This window comes from Loxodonta africana, unplaced genomic scaffold (genome assembly GCF_030014295.1).
Source record: "Loxodonta africana isolate mLoxAfr1 unplaced genomic scaffold, mLoxAfr1.hap2 scaffold_62, whole genome shotgun sequence".
Lineage (NCBI taxonomy): Eukaryota > Metazoa > Chordata > Mammalia > Proboscidea > Elephantidae > Loxodonta > Loxodonta africana.
Genome location: NW_026975348.1, coordinates 699,204 through 718,747, shown reverse-complemented (window position 1 = coordinate 718,747; position 19,544 = coordinate 699,204).

Below are 19,544 nucleotides of genomic sequence, written 5' to 3'. Positions count from 1 at the left end.
GGCATGAGAGCTGTTTTTCTTATTGGTGTCTTTGAAGCTTTCAGGTTCTGTCACTAGGTATGTGAGTTCAGGAGTCCGTTCAGGTCTCTTGTGCAGATTCAGCTCTGGTGTCCTGGTCATCAGTCACCGAGTATGTGTTGCAGACTCTATCCTAACGTCCTAGATGGGCAGGGATATATAGGGGTGTTTGGAGTGGGTAAAGGCATCTGGTTACAGTAGGAGCCTATGTGCTCAGCAAGGCTCAGGGCTGAGAGCTGTCCCTGACTCCCTGGGTGGAAGACATATCCATGTCCCCTAGAGTGTGTAGGTGGGTGGGTTTTGCAACTGGACTTTGGGTACCCAGTGCCGTTGGCAAAAAGCACTGGGAGGCACCACTTATTCCTGGCCTCTGTCGCTTATAGCTATATGGAATGGGCAATATCACCAGGCTTCAGGCCTCTTATGTGGGTGGGTGAGGACCCTGCTTAATGGGCAGGGTGATGTCAAATGTCATGAATCTGCAACTCCCCCTTGGTTTCTGCTGTAAAAATAGGCTTCAGGTACATGCGCTGTTGTTCTATGTTAATGAGGGCCTACACTGTTGAATCAGCCCACGCAGGTCTAGGCAGAGATGAAGGGTGTTACAGGTCCATGGACTCCTTATGCCAATGCTGAGGCAAAGGGATAGCGCCTGTCCTGAGTTTCTGGCTTAGGGAGCATGGCAATTTTTGAAAGCATTAGACTGGTTTAGGGGTGAATGATGTAGAGTTCCCAGCTTGGGGTGTGGCATTAATGAGGACCTGCAGTGCTGAATCACCCTACACAGGTCTAGGCAGGGTTGAAGGGTGTCGTAAGTTCATGGACTCACCCTTATGCCAGTGCCGAGGCAAAGGGGCAGTGCCTGCCCTGGGTTCCTGGCTTGGCAGGGTGTATCTATTTTTGAAGTACAAGAGTGGTTTGGGCAGACTATCCTGAGTTCCAGGTTTAGGGAGCTTGCCAATTTTTTTCTTCTGAAGCTGCAAGACTGGTTTTGATGAGGGTAGCCCTCAGTTCTGGCTTAGGGGGGTGGCATTTGTTGAATACTCCCAGATCGGGTGTAGAAGCAGAGCTGGGAGGGGGTTGGGTGAGTGGAAATTAGCACTTCTCTGCTGTCAAAGTCCTGAAGGGGGTGGGGCTATTTTGACCCCATGTAGTAGGTTATACACTTGCACTTAACTCTCAAAGGTCCAGTGCTGCTTCCCCTCAGCTCTGGAGGTTTCTGCATACTCTCCACTGCCTGACATGAGAAACAAGTCCCGAGTGCTGCTGTTTGATTTGGCCTGAATGTGCCTGGCAACTTAACCCACAGGGTTCTGGATACCTTACGGCTGACACTTCTTCCCGCTATTGCTCAGCCTGACTCCTCGACTTTGTCTATGATGATCAGGGCCCCCAGATTGTGACAGATATTCAATTCACTTATTTTTTCAGGTCTTTGTTATATGTGGGACCACAGGAAGCATCTCACTATTCTGTCACCTTGACCCCGCTGAGACAAATAATTTTTGACAGAGATGAAAAAGCATTTCAGTTGAGGTAAACAGAAATCAAATCAGAAACAAATTAATGGAGAACAGGAGAACAACAGAGAAAATCAACAAAGCCAAAAGTTGGTTCTTTGAAAAGGTCAGTAAAGTTGTAAATCTTCAGCTAAACTGACAAAAGTCAGAGGATGCAAATAACAAAAATAAGAAATGAAACTGAAGACATTACAACAGATAAAATGGAAATAAAAAAGGACAACGGAGCACCATAAAAAGTTGTATTCCAACAAATTTGAAAATGTAAATAAAATGGGTTGATTCCCAGAAACACATAACCTACCTAAGCTAACACAAAAGAGGTAGAAAATCTCAACAAACTCATAAGAGAAGAGAATGAAGCTAAAACCTTCCAGCAACAAGAAATCATGGGACCAAATAAAATTACCTGGGGGACTTTACCAATTATTCAGAGAAAAAGCAACACCTTCTTCCTCAAACTCTTCTAAACTATAGAACACATAGTAATACTCCGTAAGTCATTCTATAAAGGAAACATTACCCAGATTTCAAAGCCAGGCAAGGAAACAACAAAACAAAACAAAAAAATAGACCAGTACCCCTCATGAATATACACAAAAAAATTCTGAATAAAATAATGGTGAGCAGAAAACAGGAACATATTAAAAGAATTATACACCATGAACAGTTTCGATTTATTGCAGGTACACATGATGATTCAACATTGTATAATTTATCAATGTAATACACCACAATGACAGAGCAAAGTAACAGAGCTATATGATCACCTCAATAGATGGGGAAGAGGCATTTGATAAGATTCAACACCCTTTCCTAATAAAAATTGTCAACAGTATATGCATAGATGGGAAATTCTTGAGGATGAATAAGGTGCTTTTGTAAAAAACCAACAGCCAGCATAACACTGAATGGAGAAGACTGAGAGTCTCCCACTTGAGAACAGGATGACTGCTATGACTATCAATGAGGTGCAGTTTACCACTTTTCTCTTGCTCATCTTAGTGGAAAATATTTGAGTGTTCCTTCTGTGACAGTTTCTGTCTTTCCCAGGTTCTGGCTTTTGCAGGTTTTCCTGTGTAATGAAATGTGAGAACCTGTTGCCATTGAGTAAATTCCGGCTCTTATAGGACAGATGAGACCTGCTCCATATGGTTTCCATGGAGTGGCTGGTGGATTCAAAATGCCAACCTTTGGGTTAGCAGTAGAGTCTTAACTGCTCAGCCACCAGGGCTCCAAAACATGCAAAGTCCTGGAGTAAAAAAAAAAAAATTCACATTTCTATAAAAGAAAAGACAGAAAAGAAGACTCAAGTTGCAATACTGAAGTATTCCATGGGAAAAAAGCTGAATGGTACAAGAAGCAACAAAAAGGATGTCAGAAATACACAGTCACTGTACCAAGAGGCGTGGTCAATGTTCATCCAAACAGGAGGTTGCATATGAGGAAAAACTGCTGGTACTGAAGGGAGAAATTCACGCAAACAAGCCTCCAGGAATTGATGGATTACCATTTAATATGTTTCAGCAAGCAGATAAAATGCTGGAAGGGTTTATTTGTCTATGTCAAGCTATTTGAGAGACAGGTATCAGGCCACCCAGGTAAAAGAGATCCATATTCGTGCACATTCCAAAGGAAGGTGATCGATTAGAAAATTGTTAAACAATATCATTATTATTACATTCTAGAAAAATTTTGCTGAGGATAATTCAAAACAGCTTCAGCTGTACTCTGACCAGGAACTGCCAGAAGTTCAACATGGATTCAAAAGGGGATATGGAACAAGAAATATGATTTCTGATGTCTGATGGATCTTAAGGAAAGCAGGTTAATACTAAAAAGATATTTCTCTGTTCCATCCACTATGCAAAGGCATTTTGCTGTGTGGATCATAAAATACACATATATATATGGATAACATTGTGAAGAATGGGAACTCCAGAACTCATAGTATGGAAACTGTACATGGAACAAGAGGCCTGTGTTCAAACAGAACATGGGGATACTGCATGGTTTAAAACTGGAGAAGGTTTGTGATAAGACTGCATCCTTTCACCTTAATTATTCACCCTGCATGCTCAGCAAATAATAAAAGTACCTGGCCTACATGAAGAATGTGACATGAGGATTGGAAGAAGACTCATCAGCATATTACAAACATTCAGATGACTCAATTTCCTTGTCAAAATGAAGATGAGTGAAGCATTTACTGGCAGAGATAAAAGACCTCAGTCTTCAGTGCAGATTACACCTGGACACGAAGAAAAACAAAATCCTCACAACTGGGCCAATAACCAACATCCTGATAAACAGAGAAGGAATTGAATTTGCGAAGGATTTCCTTCTACTTGGATTAACTATTACTGCCAATGTAAGCGGCACTCAAGATCAAAGTAGCACACTGAGAAAGTATTTGGTAAAAAAAAAAAAAAACAAAACTCTTTAAATCTGAAATAATATAGATGGTACCTTAATGTCACATTGATGCCTAATGACCAAGCCATGTTGTTTTCAGTTGCCTCATATACATACAAAATGTGAACAATGAAAAAGGAAGACCCAAAAGGAACCAGTGAATTGAAATTGTAGGTCCGGCAAAGAATGTTGAATATACCATCGACTTCTAGAAAAGTGAACAAATTAGTATCGAGGAGGTGCAGCCAGAATTCTCCTAAGGAGCAAGCACGGCAAAACTTCATCTCAGTAAGTTTGGACACATCATAAGGAAGGTCTGGTCGCTGGAGAAGAACAACGTACTTGGGAAAGCAGATGGTCAGCAAAATAGAGAGAGACCCTGAGTGAGATCGATTAACACAGTGTCTGCAACAATGGGTTCAAATATAGCAACTATTGTGAGGATGGTTCAGGAAGAGGAGTTTCATTCCTTTACATATAAGGTCACTATGAATCAGAGCTTACTGAAGCGTGCGGTGTGTTGTCAGGAAAAGAGTGAAACAAAGTCCTACCAGTACAACTGTCATTCCACAGTCACTGTGGACCTACCCAAACTTATGGCTCCCTGAGGAGGAACATCAGAGTCTTACAGCTTTAGGCAAGGAACACACTTCACTAAAATACTCCGTTCAGTTACTGAACAAATAAACAAACAATAACAAGCTACCAAGGAATGGACAGTATCCAGAGTTAGTACAAAGCACTATCTGAAATGACTAGTTCCTCCTCAATGAAAAAAAGAAAGAAAATCATGAGACATGTAAAGGAACATTGAAGTATGACCCGTATATCAGCAATAATGCAGGCAAAATAACTGCCTGTGAGACCAACAAAAAGTTGACTGTAACAGAGAACAATTTCACAGAACTACAGGAAAGCATGAATGAAAAGGCAAAGAAAGCTGTGATGAGATTGTCATGTTAACGAAGAATATTAATGCAGAGATATAAATAACTTTTTTAAAATGGAAATTATAGAGTTGCAATGGGTATAATTTGCCAGTAACCAGAAAATTTAAAGTTAGATTGACAGAAGTTATTCAATCTGAAGTACACTGTATAAAGAATGACGACAAATGAACCAGGTCTCAGAAAAAGATGGGGCACCATTAAGGACACCACTGAATGGGTTACGGGAATAATGTAAGGAGAGCAGTGAGAAGAGGGAGGGAGGGAGGGAGAATGAGAGGGAAAGGGGGAGGAAGGAAGGAATTAAAAGGAATAATTTCTATACAGTTCAGAAATGTATATAAAAAAATAACCTGTACATCTAGGAAGCTCCAATATTTCCCAGGAGGTAAAATGCAGGGATCTACAAATAAACATAAAATAGCATAATAGAAATGCTAAAAGCTAAATACAACCTGAAAATCTCTAAAGCAGCAAGAAAAAATACATCATTGACAACAGAAACACAGTAAGATTAAAAGGTGATCTCTAAGAAGAAAGACATGAGGCTAGAAGGCAGAGGGATACTATCTGCCAAGTTATCAAAGGAAACAAAAATGTCAGCCAAGGACCTTTTATCCGGTAAAGGCATAATTTAAAAAAATGATTGCAAATTAAAAAACTTCCAGTTAAAGAAATATGGAGAGAATTTGTCTCCAGCTCATCCCTAATGAGAAAGACTAAAAGGGTAACTCAGTACAGACAAAGGTCACCTTAAAAATGCATACGTTAAAAATGCGTGTGCTACCTTCTTTATCCTCTTCTTTTAAAACAAAACATATGAAATGATATGCATTGTTGAACCTACACTATGGACAAAATTAATATATGTGTAATACATGGACAAAGACAGCACAAAGTGAGTGGGGAAAAGATTCTAACTGCTAAAAAATGAGAATAGACACTGAAGTATAATTATATGAGTATATTTATAATACCAGTGCAATTACAATACACATATGTACACACATGTAATACACATATGTATGCATAAATTATACATAATAAATAGAATTAAGATTTAAAACCATTTTGTTGTAGTTCCTTTGAAATGACTCTTTTGACTCATTTATTATTTAAGGAAAACTGTACAAAACAATTATTATGCATATGGTATTGGACTTGCATTATGTTCAGATGTAATGTGTGACAATAACAACATACCCAAAAGATGGACAACTGTATAGTACTAAAACTAAATTAGTATTAAGGTACGATGAAGGTTTTCTAAACTTAAGGTGTTAACATAATTTGAAGGGAAACCATAAAGAAGGAAAATGAAAAATGCAGAAAAAAGTTATAACAAAACTTAAAAGTTGCACTGCGATAAAGACAGTAAAACACCAAGAGAGGAAGCAAAGTAAAGGTCTTCCAAAAGCACTACCTTAGAGAACACTTTCTATCTCATTCTATGAGTCTAACATTACATTGATATCGAAGCTAGAAAAATACTCCAGTAGGGGAACAACAAGACAACTACAGAGAAATACGTTTTATGGATATGCCTGCAAAAATCCTGAAGAGAATGCTAGCAAAATCCATCAGATAATTACAGGATTATATTCCATGTTCAAATAGAAGGTATTCCCATCATACAAGTTGGCTGAATACATAAAAATCCATACACATAATACAGCACATTGGAGAATGAAGGGCAAATTTACAACATCTCAGTGCAGAAGCAAACTGGACAAAACCCAACAGGCTTTCATCATGAAAACCCTCGAACTAGAATTAGAAGGATGCTTAACCGCAAAAGGAAATTTATTAAAAAGCCCAAACTAGCATCACATTCAATAGAGAAATACTAGAAGCACCCCACTAGTACCAAGAACAAAGCTAGGATGCCTGCTTTTGCCGTTTGTATTCAACAGTACGCCCAAAGCTCTAGCCAGAGAAATTTAGCAAGATATAGATGGCATCAAATCGGAAGTGACAAACTATCTCCTTCCACATATAAACTTACAATTAAAAAATTGTATAAAAATCATAAAAAAGAAAAATAAAAAGCATCAGAGATAGTAAATTAAGATTGTAGGACACAATAACAAAATGAACTAAGTCCAGTGTATTTCTCCACACCAGTAATATGCACTCTGAAAGGAAATCATTAAAACATTTGCACTTAAAACTGATTCAAAATTTAACACAAAATAACTTTATATTTACATAAGCATAAAATAAAGTGGTCACTAATTTACTAGCAATGTCTTCCTATGCTCTTTTTTCACAGGAACGCTGGCCTCATGGAATGAGGTGAGAAGTGATCCCTCTTCTTCAGTTTTCTGAAACATTTTAGAAGGATTTGTGCTAATTCCTTAAATGTTTAGCAGAATCTATCTGTGAAGCCATATGGTCTTGGGCTTTTCTTTGTGGATCAGTTTTTGATTCGTAACTCAATCTCCACTTTTCATGTTGTTACCGATAGATGGCTTCCTGTCCCTTCCACCTCAGGGCAAATCCATGCACAACAGAATGAAATTCTCACCTGCTCATCACCTGTTCTCTCCAGTACCTCTCCTGTTTCCTTCCTCTCTCAGGTGGTACTTTAGGGAATTAATGCATAGGTCCTCACTGATCTGATAGTAGAAAAAGAACAGATTATGCCAGGTTCAGCCCTCATTTCAAAACACAGCTAGGAACATACCAAAGCCATTTCTGACCCTACCTACAGAGGCCCACCTCAGCAACCCTGTTATACCCTGAGAAGTTCAGACCAGAGAACCAGTTGAAGAAGTTGAGGCTGCTGTCATGATGCCTGCAGCTCTAAGCCTCATGTTCACGGTCCTGGAACCACTGGGGTAGAGTGGAGTGAGATGGTGTACACCTTGGAGAAAAAGGAGAATGTAGGGAAGGGGCTGGGTCATACTGACACTCTCCGCTACCCATCAAGGAAGCCATTCTTACCAGTGATGTTAAGGCCATACTCTTTGATGATGCCTTCATTCCGAAAATAGGGGCTGCCCTGAAAGTGAAATGTGATTTTTGCATTTGGTTATTAAGATGGATGAGCTTTTCCACCAGGGAGAAAGGAGTAGATGGGGACAGCAAAAACATCTTTTTAGGTGACTCGCCTTTCAGGGAGCCCTGCCCTTGTCTGTTTTCATGGATGAATCCTTTCCCACACCCCTTCCCCACCTGACCCCGGCCTGACCTCCAAATTGATCATGTAGCTGAGCATGTCTTACTCTTCCTCACTGATCAGGGCTGACATCTGGGGGTGGTTCATAATCTGCATGGGGTCAAGGAGCTTTCAGAAGCCAGGGAGAGAAGGGCTAGCAGCAGTCAAAGCCCACCTGGCCAGCAAGCAGTGGCTGGGATAGACAGTCTTCCACACCTCCTATCATTGCCACACCCACCCCTACTACCCCACAACCATGGCTCTTCCTCACACGTCCCTTGGGGCATTGAAGTTGGCCTTTGCGCTCATCTGAAGCTCTCCGAAGGCTTACAAGCAGTCTCTCTCCTGAGACTCCTGAGCTCTGTCTCCTCTGTGCTGTACGCTGGCCGAAAACTCCTACCGTGTGCATCTGGCCTGTCGGGTAACTCCTGCTGCTGACAGTGTCCCGGTCTTTGAGCAATTCTTCTGCTTTCTGTGGACTCTGTACCTACTTCCCCGGGAACTTTTTCCCTGCTCAGTACAGAACCTAAAGATTCACTAGCAGTCCCTGGCCAGTGTCTCTTGGCCACTTGTCTTGGCTCTTTGCCCTGACCTGTGCCCTTCCAAGTCTCTTCTCACCAGCCCCACCCCCCTTTCCTACCTCTTAGCCCTGTCTCCCACTCTGCACCCCTTGGAGGCCGTTGGGACGCAGCCACAGAATGGATACTGCTTGGACCCAGAAGCCGGGGATGCACGGGGTGATGAGTCTTCTCCGGACCAGGTATGGCTTGCAACTCTGCAACAGCTTACACCGCAGGCGGAAGTAGGCCCTGCTGGCTCTGGCGTTCAGCTCTATTGAACAACCTCCCGGGAGCGCCCGAGGCTGCAGGGTGCAGGCCAAGGCTGGGCCAGCTTGGGCTCGGGCTCTTCGAGGTGCTCCTGCTACTTCGCCTGTTCCTGCTGCTGCGCGTCTCCCACGGCCACGACCTCCACCTCCGGAGTTCCACCCCTGCCACCACCACCTCCCCCTGCGCCCCCACTCTCCCCCTCCCGGCACCGCTCTCCTCTACCAGCACCCCACAGAAGACAGCGGCCTCTTCAGGCGTCTCGTCCTTCCCTGCGCACCTGCTGCGACCTGCTCCCCCTTGGCGCTACAGCTCCCCGGGGACTGCTCCCCAGGACACCCTGCACACTGTCCCTCTAAAGGGCCACTTCGTAGGCCGCTGTCCTCCCAAGGTCCCGGGGCAGCCCGGCCTTCCCCAGGCCGTGCCTCACTCACCATGGGGTCTGGTGGCCCCTGGGGCAGGTGTCACGGGGATGGTAGACCGACCTGGCCCGGGTAAGCCGCTCTTCTAAGAAGCGCCCCCTGGTGGATACAGAGCGCGGGTGCCTAACCCCGGCTATGCACAGTCTGCACACTTCCGGCGGGAACCAGCTTTGCCCTGCCCCAGGCGGTTATCCTGAAGGGAACCAATCCCACCTCCCACTCAGAGCTGCCTCTGCACTACCGGGCCCCAGCCTGCAGAGGGCGCCCTGCACAGGACAGAGGGGGTCATCTTGGCCTTCCAGATGGAACGTGGCTGGACCCTGGTCATTAGCGCTGCAGGAGGTCCAGGCTGCACCTACAGGCACATGGTGGCGCCTCTCTTCTGTGCCTACCTCCAGAGGTATTCATTTGTCTCTCCGTCCTCAGTTGGATACCCTGGTGCCGTAGTGTCTAAAGGCTGCTGCAAACCAAAGGGCAGGCAATCTCGCGTTGATGGTTGTGCCTGGGAGCATCGTCTTTCCAAGCTCCTCGCATCATGTTCCCTTTGGAGCATCAAGACCACTTCCGCGACCGTGAGGCCCCTCCCCCATCAAGCTGGGTTGTGTCCTCCCTCTATTGTAGGTCGTTAATAGGACTTCCAGCACCACAATCAATTTCGGCACAGTTTCATCACCCCCAAAAGAAACCCATACCCTTTTACCCTTTAATTATCACCCCATGACTCCCAGCTTCCAACAATAAGCATAACACTGATCTATCTTCTGGGAGCCCTGCTTAAGTGCTTAGCTGCTAAACAAAAAGTTGGGGGTTCCAACCCACACAGCAGCTCCGAGGAAGACAGACCTGGTGACCTGCTCCCATAAAGATTACAGCCTGGGAAACCCCCTGGGGCACTTCTGTTGTGTAACACATGGGGTCAGAATTGACTCCACAGCACCCAGCAGTAACAAACTACTTTCTGTCTCTATAAATTTGCCTGTTCTGGACATTTCATATATGTGGAAAAAGACCGTATGTGGTATTCTGGGACTGCCTTCCTTCAGTTAATACTATGTTTTCAAGGTTCTTCTACGTTGTGTATGTTTCAGTACTGTGATCTTTTTATGGCCAGGTAATACTCTGTTGTATGGGTAGACCACATTTTGTTTATCCATTTATCTGCTGCTGGATGTCTGTGTGGTTTCCCCTTCAACGATGTATTTTATTTAGTAGAAATTACTCTCTGTTGACTTTGAGGCCCTGGTTGCACAGTGGTTAAGTGCTCAACTGCTAACCAAAAGTTCTGCGGTTCAAAACCATCAGTGGCTCCATGAGAGAAAGATGTGACAGCCTGCTTCCTTAAAGATTTGCAGCCTTGGAAACCCCATGGGATCAGCATAGGTCAGAATTGACTCCATGGCATTGGGCTGGTTGGTTGGTTTGTTTTTTGGGCTGACTTAAACCCAGGAGTCCCTGAATGGTTCCAAGCTTGGGGCTGCTATCCAAAAGGTTGGAGGTTCGAGTCCACCTACGGGCACCTTGGAAGAAAGGCCTGGTGATCTACTTCCAAAAAATCAGCGTTTGAAAACCCTACGGAGCACCGTTCTACTCAGACACACATGGGGGGTGCCATGAGTTGGAATGGGCTCTGGGTGAAGCAAGATATTATGGAAGGGAAAGTTAACAAAATATACTGTTAGACCTGCATGGATATTGACAAGAGTGATGCTAGGGGCGTGGTTTTGAAAATCACAATGTGATCGACAACGTAGAGAGATTAGGCTGGTGGATTCGCGGCTCAGCGCTTGGTTGCTAAGCAAACATTTGGCGGTCTGAACCCACCAGCTGCTCCACAGAAGAAAGATGTGGCAGTCTGCTTCCATAAAGATGACAGCCTTGGAAACCCTATGGAGCAGTTGTACTCTGTCCTGTAGAGTCACTATGAGTCAGAATTTACTCCCTGGCCAGGGGTCTGGTTTCATCTTTCATATCTCAAGAAAATAAAAGTTAATCCATTAAGTTCTTGAGCCTCACGGATAGAGGTATTAATGGTGGTTATAGCAAAATAACTCTCGGAAAAGCAACTCATTAATGAAGATGACGGTTGTATTTGTGCAAGTAGTTAAGTGTTTGGCTGTTCACCAAAAGCTTGATAGTGTGAACCCAGCCAGTGCCGTCAAGAGGGAAAAGATCTGGCAATCTCCTCCTGTAAAGATTGCAGCCTGTGAATCCTTATGGGGCAGCTCTCCTCTGTCATATTTATAGTTCCCGTAAGTCGGGACCAACTTGATGGCGCCTAACAACCACAAAAGTGATTTTTTTTCTTTCAGAGTTCTTGATTATTCAGCCAGTCAGTTCTCACCAATAGTTTCCATGAACCAATTTCTATTTTAAATCCCACCATCTGCCTGAATCTGTCTGCTAGAAATTACAGTTTTCATTTTACACCTGACGAATCAGAATTTGTCCTTATTTATTTTATCTCATTCCTTTTCGTGACTTTGTCCCACTTTTTTGCAGCTTTTAGAATATCACTTGACGCTTTTATCACTATGTGCCTAACTGCATATGAACATACAAATGTAATCCTATATAAATGCCTGTTACCTGTTTCATTGGTTAATATAGCGCTTTAAAATTGATGGATCTAATCTACGAACCCGTGTTATTCCACAATGTTAATGTCATCATTCAAACTATTTCTTAAACTCCTTTGGTAGAAATTGTTTTGAAAGGATAGTACATGATGTACAAAAAAGAATCAGTCTTATAGCTTTAAAATGTCTAGATTTTAACAAAGACAGTATTTCCCACTTTGCTAATATATGTTACGCCTATCAACTCTATGGAGTCCCCAGGTAGTACAAACAATTAACAAGCTCAGCGGCAACCCGGGAGTTTGGAGTCTACCCAGAGGTGCCTTGGAAGAACGGCCTGGCAACCTACTTTCGAAAAATCAGCCACTGAAAAACCCTTGGGAGCTCAGTTCTACTCCGACACACATGGGGGCGCCATGATTGTGGCTCTGTGAGGTAGACCTGAACTCACCGGCTCTGTCTGATATTCCAACTCACTTTCTATTCTGTCTTACTCTGTGATGCTACCATTTGGATTGCCCACCTAATTCATGGGAGTTAGCTCTGCATAAATTTAGTTATTTCCTGGGCTGAAAGCCACTGTCAGAGATTTAAAAACTATGTCACATCATTGAGACAGGAAAAAAAAAAAAATTTGTTGTCTCTCAAAGCAATTTCAATGCTATTAAAATACAGAGACCAAATGGGATAAGCAAAACCCAGGGGCTAGTTGATGGCTGGACAGGGAAAGGTTGTTGTAGGAAGTATTTACTAACTTTTACTTGTGTTTTCCTCATTTAGCGTCAGGCCTGTTTCACTTCTCCCTCAAATGCCCATTAAAAACATTCAAACCTAGAGAAAAATAGAATAATACCATGAACACCTGTATACCCTTCATGGAGATTCACTAATTATTAATATTTTACCTTTTTTGTCTCCTTTATTAGTTTGTTGTACCACAGTGCCTTGTATGCTGCTGAGATGCTGGAAGCAATCCCATGGGCCTTTCAAATACCAGTAGGGTCGCCCATGGTGGAGAGCTTTCAGTGCAGCTGCTGGACTAAGACTAGGGAGAAAGACCCGGCGATTTACTTCTGAAAGGCAGCCAGTGAAAACCCTGTGGATCCCAACAGCACACTGTCCTATACAGTACTGGATGATGAGCCCCTCGGGCTGGAAGCCGACCAGAATACACAGTGGTCACAGCAATGGACTCAAGCCGACCGACAATCATGAAGATGGTGCAGGACCGGGCAGTGTGCATAGGGTTGTCGTGAGTCAGAGCTGACTAGACACCAACTAACAACACAGAGGTTTGCTTGTGTTCTGTCTCTCTCCCCATGTGCAAATACACACACACACACACACACATTGTTGTTCTGAGTGCTGTCCAGGTCCTCTGACTCATAGCAATCCCATGTGACTTAGGAGAACTGACGCATAGGGCTTCCTAGGCTGTAGTCTTTACAGCAGCAGATTGCCAGGTCTTTCTCACGCAGAGCCTCTTGTGTGGGTTCTGACTGCTAACCTTTCATTTAGCAGCCAAGGCCTTAACTATTGCACTACCAGAGTGCATATATCATATATATATTTCAATGTTGTTGTTGTTAGGTACCGTTGAGTCATTTCTGACTCATAGCACCCCTATGTACAACAGAATGAAACACTGCCTGGCCCTGCACCATGATCAGAACCGTTGTTATGCTTCAGCCCGTTGTTGCAGCCACTGTGTCAATCCATCTTGTGGAGGGGCTTCCTCTTTTTCGCTGCCTCTCTTCTTTACCAAGCAGGATGTCCTTCTCCAGGGACTGGTCCTTCCTGACAGCATGTCCAAAGTAGTTGGGATGAAGTCTCACCATCCTCTCTTCTAAGGACCATTGTGTATATATGTGTGTATACACACACACATATATATGCATACATACATACACATATACATAGTGGTTTAGGAAACCCTGGTAGTGTAGAGGTTAACAGCTATGGCTGCTAACTAAAAGATTGGCAGTCAAATCCACCAGGCACTCCTTGGAAATTCCAGGGGACAGTTCTGCGCTTTCCTATAGGGTCACTAGGAGTCAGAACAGACTCAACAGCAGTGGGTTTTATACATACTTCTGAATCATTTAAAAGTAATGCACCGAGACATGTTAAATACTGAATCCTTCAGGGTGCATCTCCTCATAACAAAGACATTCTCCTACGTAACCATAGTAAAATTATCACTGTCATGTCTAAGATATTTCAAAATTGACACAATAATGTCCTCTAATGTACCCTCTCATATTAAAAGTTTTCCATCGTGTCAAAATGGCCCATTATGCTTGTTTTTTCTAAAACCCTGGCTCCGTAAACGATGTGCCTGTCCTTTGGGTGACACGTCTTTTTCTTCTCTTTTAATATGGAGTTGTCCCTCTGCTTTTGGGTTTGTTTGTTTCACATATTTGACAAGTGTAAAGAGTGCATGCTGCTTATTGCATAGAGTGCCCTTTGCCCTGAATTTGTTTCATGGCTTTCTCATGATTAGATTCCGTTTGAGCTTTTTGGAAAGGACATTGCGTAGGTGATTTTGAGCACATCATTTCAGAATTCAGATAATGTTAATTTCTGCCTTTGCTAAACGATTCTCTTTAATCTACCCAAACCAAACTCGTTGCCGTGGAATGGATTCTGTCTCAACAGGTATGTTTATATTCAAAGAGCTCTGGTGGCACAATGGCTAAGCGCTCCACTGCTAACTGACAGGTCGGCGGTTCAAACCCATCCTGTGGCTCTGCTGGCCAAAGATCTGGGGATCTGCTCCTGTAAAGATTACAGCCTAGAAAACCCTACAGAGCAGTACTTCTCTATCACATGGGATCACCCTGAGTCAACATGGACTAGACTGTGCCTAACAATAACAACACGTATATATTCAGCATACAAAAACAGATACGGGAAAAAGTAGGCTCCAAGAAAACCACTTGTTCTTTTTTCCTTTTCTTAGTGTACTTTAGATGAATGTTTATAAAACAAACTAGCTTCTCATTAAACAATTAGTATACGTATTGTTTTGTAACATTGGTTACTGACTCCATGACATGTCAACACTCTCCCATTTTCGACCTTGGGTTCCCTATTGCCAGCTTTCCTGTCCCCTCCTGCCCTCTAGTCCTTGCCCCAGGGCTGGTGCGCCCCTTTAGTCTCATTTTGTTTTATGGGCCTGTCCATTCTTTGGCTGAAGGGTGAACCTCAGGAATGATTTCATTACTGAGCTGAAAGGGTGTCTGCGGGCCATACTCTCAAGGTATCTCCAGTCTCTGTCAAGCCAGTGAATCTGGTCCTTTTTTTTTTTTTTGAGCTAGAGTTTTGTTTTAGCACTGATGGGGCAGTGGTTAAGCATTTGGCTGCCAACCAAAAAGTTGGTAGTTTGAATCCACGAGCTGTTTCTTGTAACCACTATGGGGCAGTTTGACTCTAACCTATAGCATTACTCTGAGTCGGGATCAACTCAAGGGCAATGAGTTTTTTTTTTTGGTATAATATACCCTTTTGCTTTTTCTGTGTTATTTGATTTTTCCAGTGGAATTCTGGTAGTGCGATTTTTCATTCTTTGTTGGAGATCACCTTCATTTTAAAATTAATAATCAAAGAAGTTCTTAGTACTTTCGTTTCAATGAAGAACACCGTTCGTTAAGTCACAAGATCAGAATTAGCTTTTGATATTTAACCCATGGGTCTTCATCTGTATCATCTATAAAATATAAAGTTGTCACGGTGTCAACTCTAACCTATGTGTGTCAGAGTAGAACTGTGCTCCATAGGGTTTTCAGTGGCTGATTTTTTCAGAAGTAGAACTCCAGGCCTTTCCTCTGAGGCATCTGTGGGTGGACTCAAACTTCCAACCTTTGGGCCAGCAACCAAGCATGTTAACCGTTTGCACCACCCAGGGACTCCCATATATACTCAAAAAACCAAACCTGTGGCCATCGAGTCAATTCCGACTCATATACCAGGTTATTATTGGCTGTACTTGTCCAGCTTTGAATCTTTCCTGGGACCAAAACCCATCTTTGGCTGTGGGGGAAAGGCATTCTTTTAGTGGCTATAAGTCTTTTGCTTCCCATAATTAGTCTGTCTCCACTTGTACTTGATTTCAATTGGAATTTTTCATCATTTTAGTCCTCATGTTTGTGTACATAAGAATTTTTCGCCAAGTAAGATAAAAATTCCTCCATTATCTGAAAGAAAACTTTTTCAATTGCTGATTCAAAGATTTCGATGTTTCAGAATAGATCTCTTTATTCCTATACCATTAGTAGTGCATGGTTTTACACAAAAGTGAAATTTTCTATTAACTGAAATATATCCTTTAAAACCAAAACCCACTGCCATCCAGTAGATTCTGACTCATAGCGACCATATAGGACAGACTAAAACTGATCCATAGGGATTCCAGGGAGTGGCTGTTGGATTGGAACTGCTGACCTTTTGGTTAGTAGCCATAGATCTTAACCATTATGCCACCAGGGTTTCCTTTAGAGACTTTTTTTTTTTTTTTTGCCATGGAGTCAACTCCAAGTAGAACTGTGTAGCACAGAGGTTTTAAATGGCTGAGTTTTTGGAAGTATCTTGCCAGGCATTTCTTCCAAGGTACCTCTGGGCAGACTCCAACCTCCAAACTTTTGATTAGCAGCCAAGTGTGTTAACCATTTTCACCACCCTGGGACTCCTTAAGGGTCTTAAAGAAACACCCAGCTGTGTTTTTGATAATTACTCCCAATATTATCTTTATCTAAAACCCAATTTGCTATACTCTTAACATTCAAATCTGTGTATGCATCCAGCCTTACCTCTCATTACACTCAACACAGATCTTGCATCCAGCCACTCTGACCAGTTTCCAGAACCTGACCAGTTTCCAGAACCATGCCCCATAACTTAATAGGGTGTTGATTTAGTCTCTTGGTTCTATGGATCATGAACTTCTCTATTAGCAGATTCTGGCTGTAACACTCACGTCATATTTCTTATGAAAAAATATGTGCATGTAACAAGCTCTGTGAACCCTGGCCTTTTGTCTGCTTGAATAGGATGCTAGCTTTCTAACTGTACCGCCTTTGACTATTTCATTACCGGAATATGGGTCAAGCTCCTGGCTCTATGAAACCTGATCTTTTTTGTTATTCTTTTTTCCTCTTGGATATGCTTGGTAACTTCCTTTTTGTAACAGTCATGCTATAATCCTTAGTATGGTGTCAATATCTTAGTAAAGACATAGATATTATTTTAAGGTTATGGATGGTCTCTTTCTAGCTTTGTTAAAAATGACCTTTTCCTCACCAGTACATACATTAAGGTTCTTCTCTATGAATCCTGCCTTCATGTTTCTCTGGGTATAGACGCTAATTTCCAGCCCTCACAAGGCATGTGTCTTTTTTTAAGTAGGGTATTAATGCAAATTTCCTCTCATATGGACTCTGACCGTCTTTAATCATGAATATGAATACTACCTATCTGGCTGTACCTACTCTGACCCCCTTTTCCCTTGGCTATGGATGCATTTTTCTGGCTCAGGGAACCCTGACCTTCAGCTCCCAACATGTGAGTTTCTTGACTCTAACAACCACGGCCTCTTTAACACTCAGATCCGGTTTCAGGTTTTTACTCAGATGTGGATTCTTTAAACTCTGTCTTTACGTTTCATAGGATATGGATTCTAGCTCCCTGGCCATGAGAACCATGGGCTGTTTTCACTAGAATATGGATGTAGGCTGTTAGATTTATGAACCCTAATCTGTTTTTGTCCGTGAACGTGGTTGCTACTTACCTGCTTATAGCAACCGTAACACAATTCTTAGCACAATCTGAGTCAGACCAGGGCTTTATGAACTCTGATCTTCTCTAGTATGTGAATGTAGCTTCCTGGCTTTAAGCAGCATGATGTAGCTCCTACTAAAATATGATTTCAGGCTTATGATTCTTTGAACCCTAACCTCCTTTCTCCTTGTTTGTAGAGTTTGTAAAATTGTGCCCCACTTTATATTAGGATATGGATGAGTTCCAGGTTTTATGAATTTATTTCACTGGCTATGAGTGCTAACTTTATGGCTGTAACAACTTTGACGTTAATATTATTACTATATTCTAGGTAAATATTTAGTCTTAGAGCTTGTTTTAACCCATCGTGTTTTTCTTTGGGCATGCGTGCTAACCTCTTGACTGTAATAAATATGCCGTATTTACTGCTGCCCCTTACTATTGCCATCAAGTGGTTTCTGATGCACAGCAACTCTATAGGAAGGAGTAGAACTGCCACATGGTTTTCAAAGGAGCGTTTGGTGGATTTGAACTGCCGACCTTTTGGTTAGCAGCTGTAACTCTTAGACACTGTGCCACCAGGGTTCCTATTGGGATGTGGATTTAATTTCCAAGTATACATATCTTGAGTTCCTCTTCAGTTGGATATAGATGCTAATCTCCTGGCTGCAATAACCATGACCTGTTTCTTGCTATGATATTAATGCAGGCTCCTGCTGGTATGAACTTTGGCCTCTTATTTTCCCTTGGATAAGTTTTCTAGCTGTCTGATTGCAGTACTTGTTGAACATTACATAACAGGATATGTAACCAACTCTATCATCTTTGTTGTTGTTGCTGTTTGGTACTATTTAGTCCATTCTGACTCATAGTGACTCTGTGTACCACAGAATGAAACACTGCCTATCTCTGCACCATCCTCACAATGGCTGCTATATTTGAATCCATTGTTTGCAGACACTGTGCTAATTCATTTGGTCGAGGGCCTTCTTCTTTCTTGCTGACCCTCTACCAAACATGATGTTCTTCCCCTCAGATAACATGTACAAAGTGTGTGAGATGAAGTCTTTCCATCCTTGCTTCCAAGGAACATTCTGGCTGCACTTCTCCCAAGACAGATTTGTTCGTTCTTCTGGCAGTTCATAGTATATTCAATAATATTCCCCAACACCATAACTCAAAGGCATCAGCTGTTCTTCAGACTTCCTTATTCACTGTCCAGCTTTTGAACGCTTATGAGGCAATTGAAAACATCATGGCTTGGGTCAGGTGCACCTTAGTCCTCACGGTAACATCTTTGCTATTCAACACTTAAAAGCGGTCTTTTTGCAGAAGATTTGCCCAGTGCAATACATCATTTGATTTCCTGACTGCTGGCACTGATGGTGTATCCAAGTAAAATGAAATCCTTGACAACTTCCACCTTTTCTCTGTTTATCATGATGTTGCTTGTTGGCCCAGTTTTAAGGATTTTTCTTTTCTCTATGTTGGGGTGTATTCCATGCTGAAGGCTGTAGTCTTTGATCTTTATCAGTAAGTGCTTCAAGCCCACTTTGCCTTCAGTAAGCAAGGCTGTATCATCTGCCTCTCTCAGATTATTAATGAGTCTTCCTGCAGTCCTGATGGCAGATTTTTCTTCAGACACTCCAGCTTCTCGCATTAATTGATCAGCATATAAATTGAGTATGTATGGTGAAAGGATACAACCGTGGTGCATACCACACAGTATTCCCTTGTTCTACCTCAGAAATGATGCGTGGTACATGTACCGGTTCCATATCGGCAAAATTAAGTGTTCTAAAATCCCCATAGTTCACAATGTTATCCATAATTCATTTTGATCCTCAAAATTGAATTCCTTTGCATAGCCAATAAAACACATGTAGA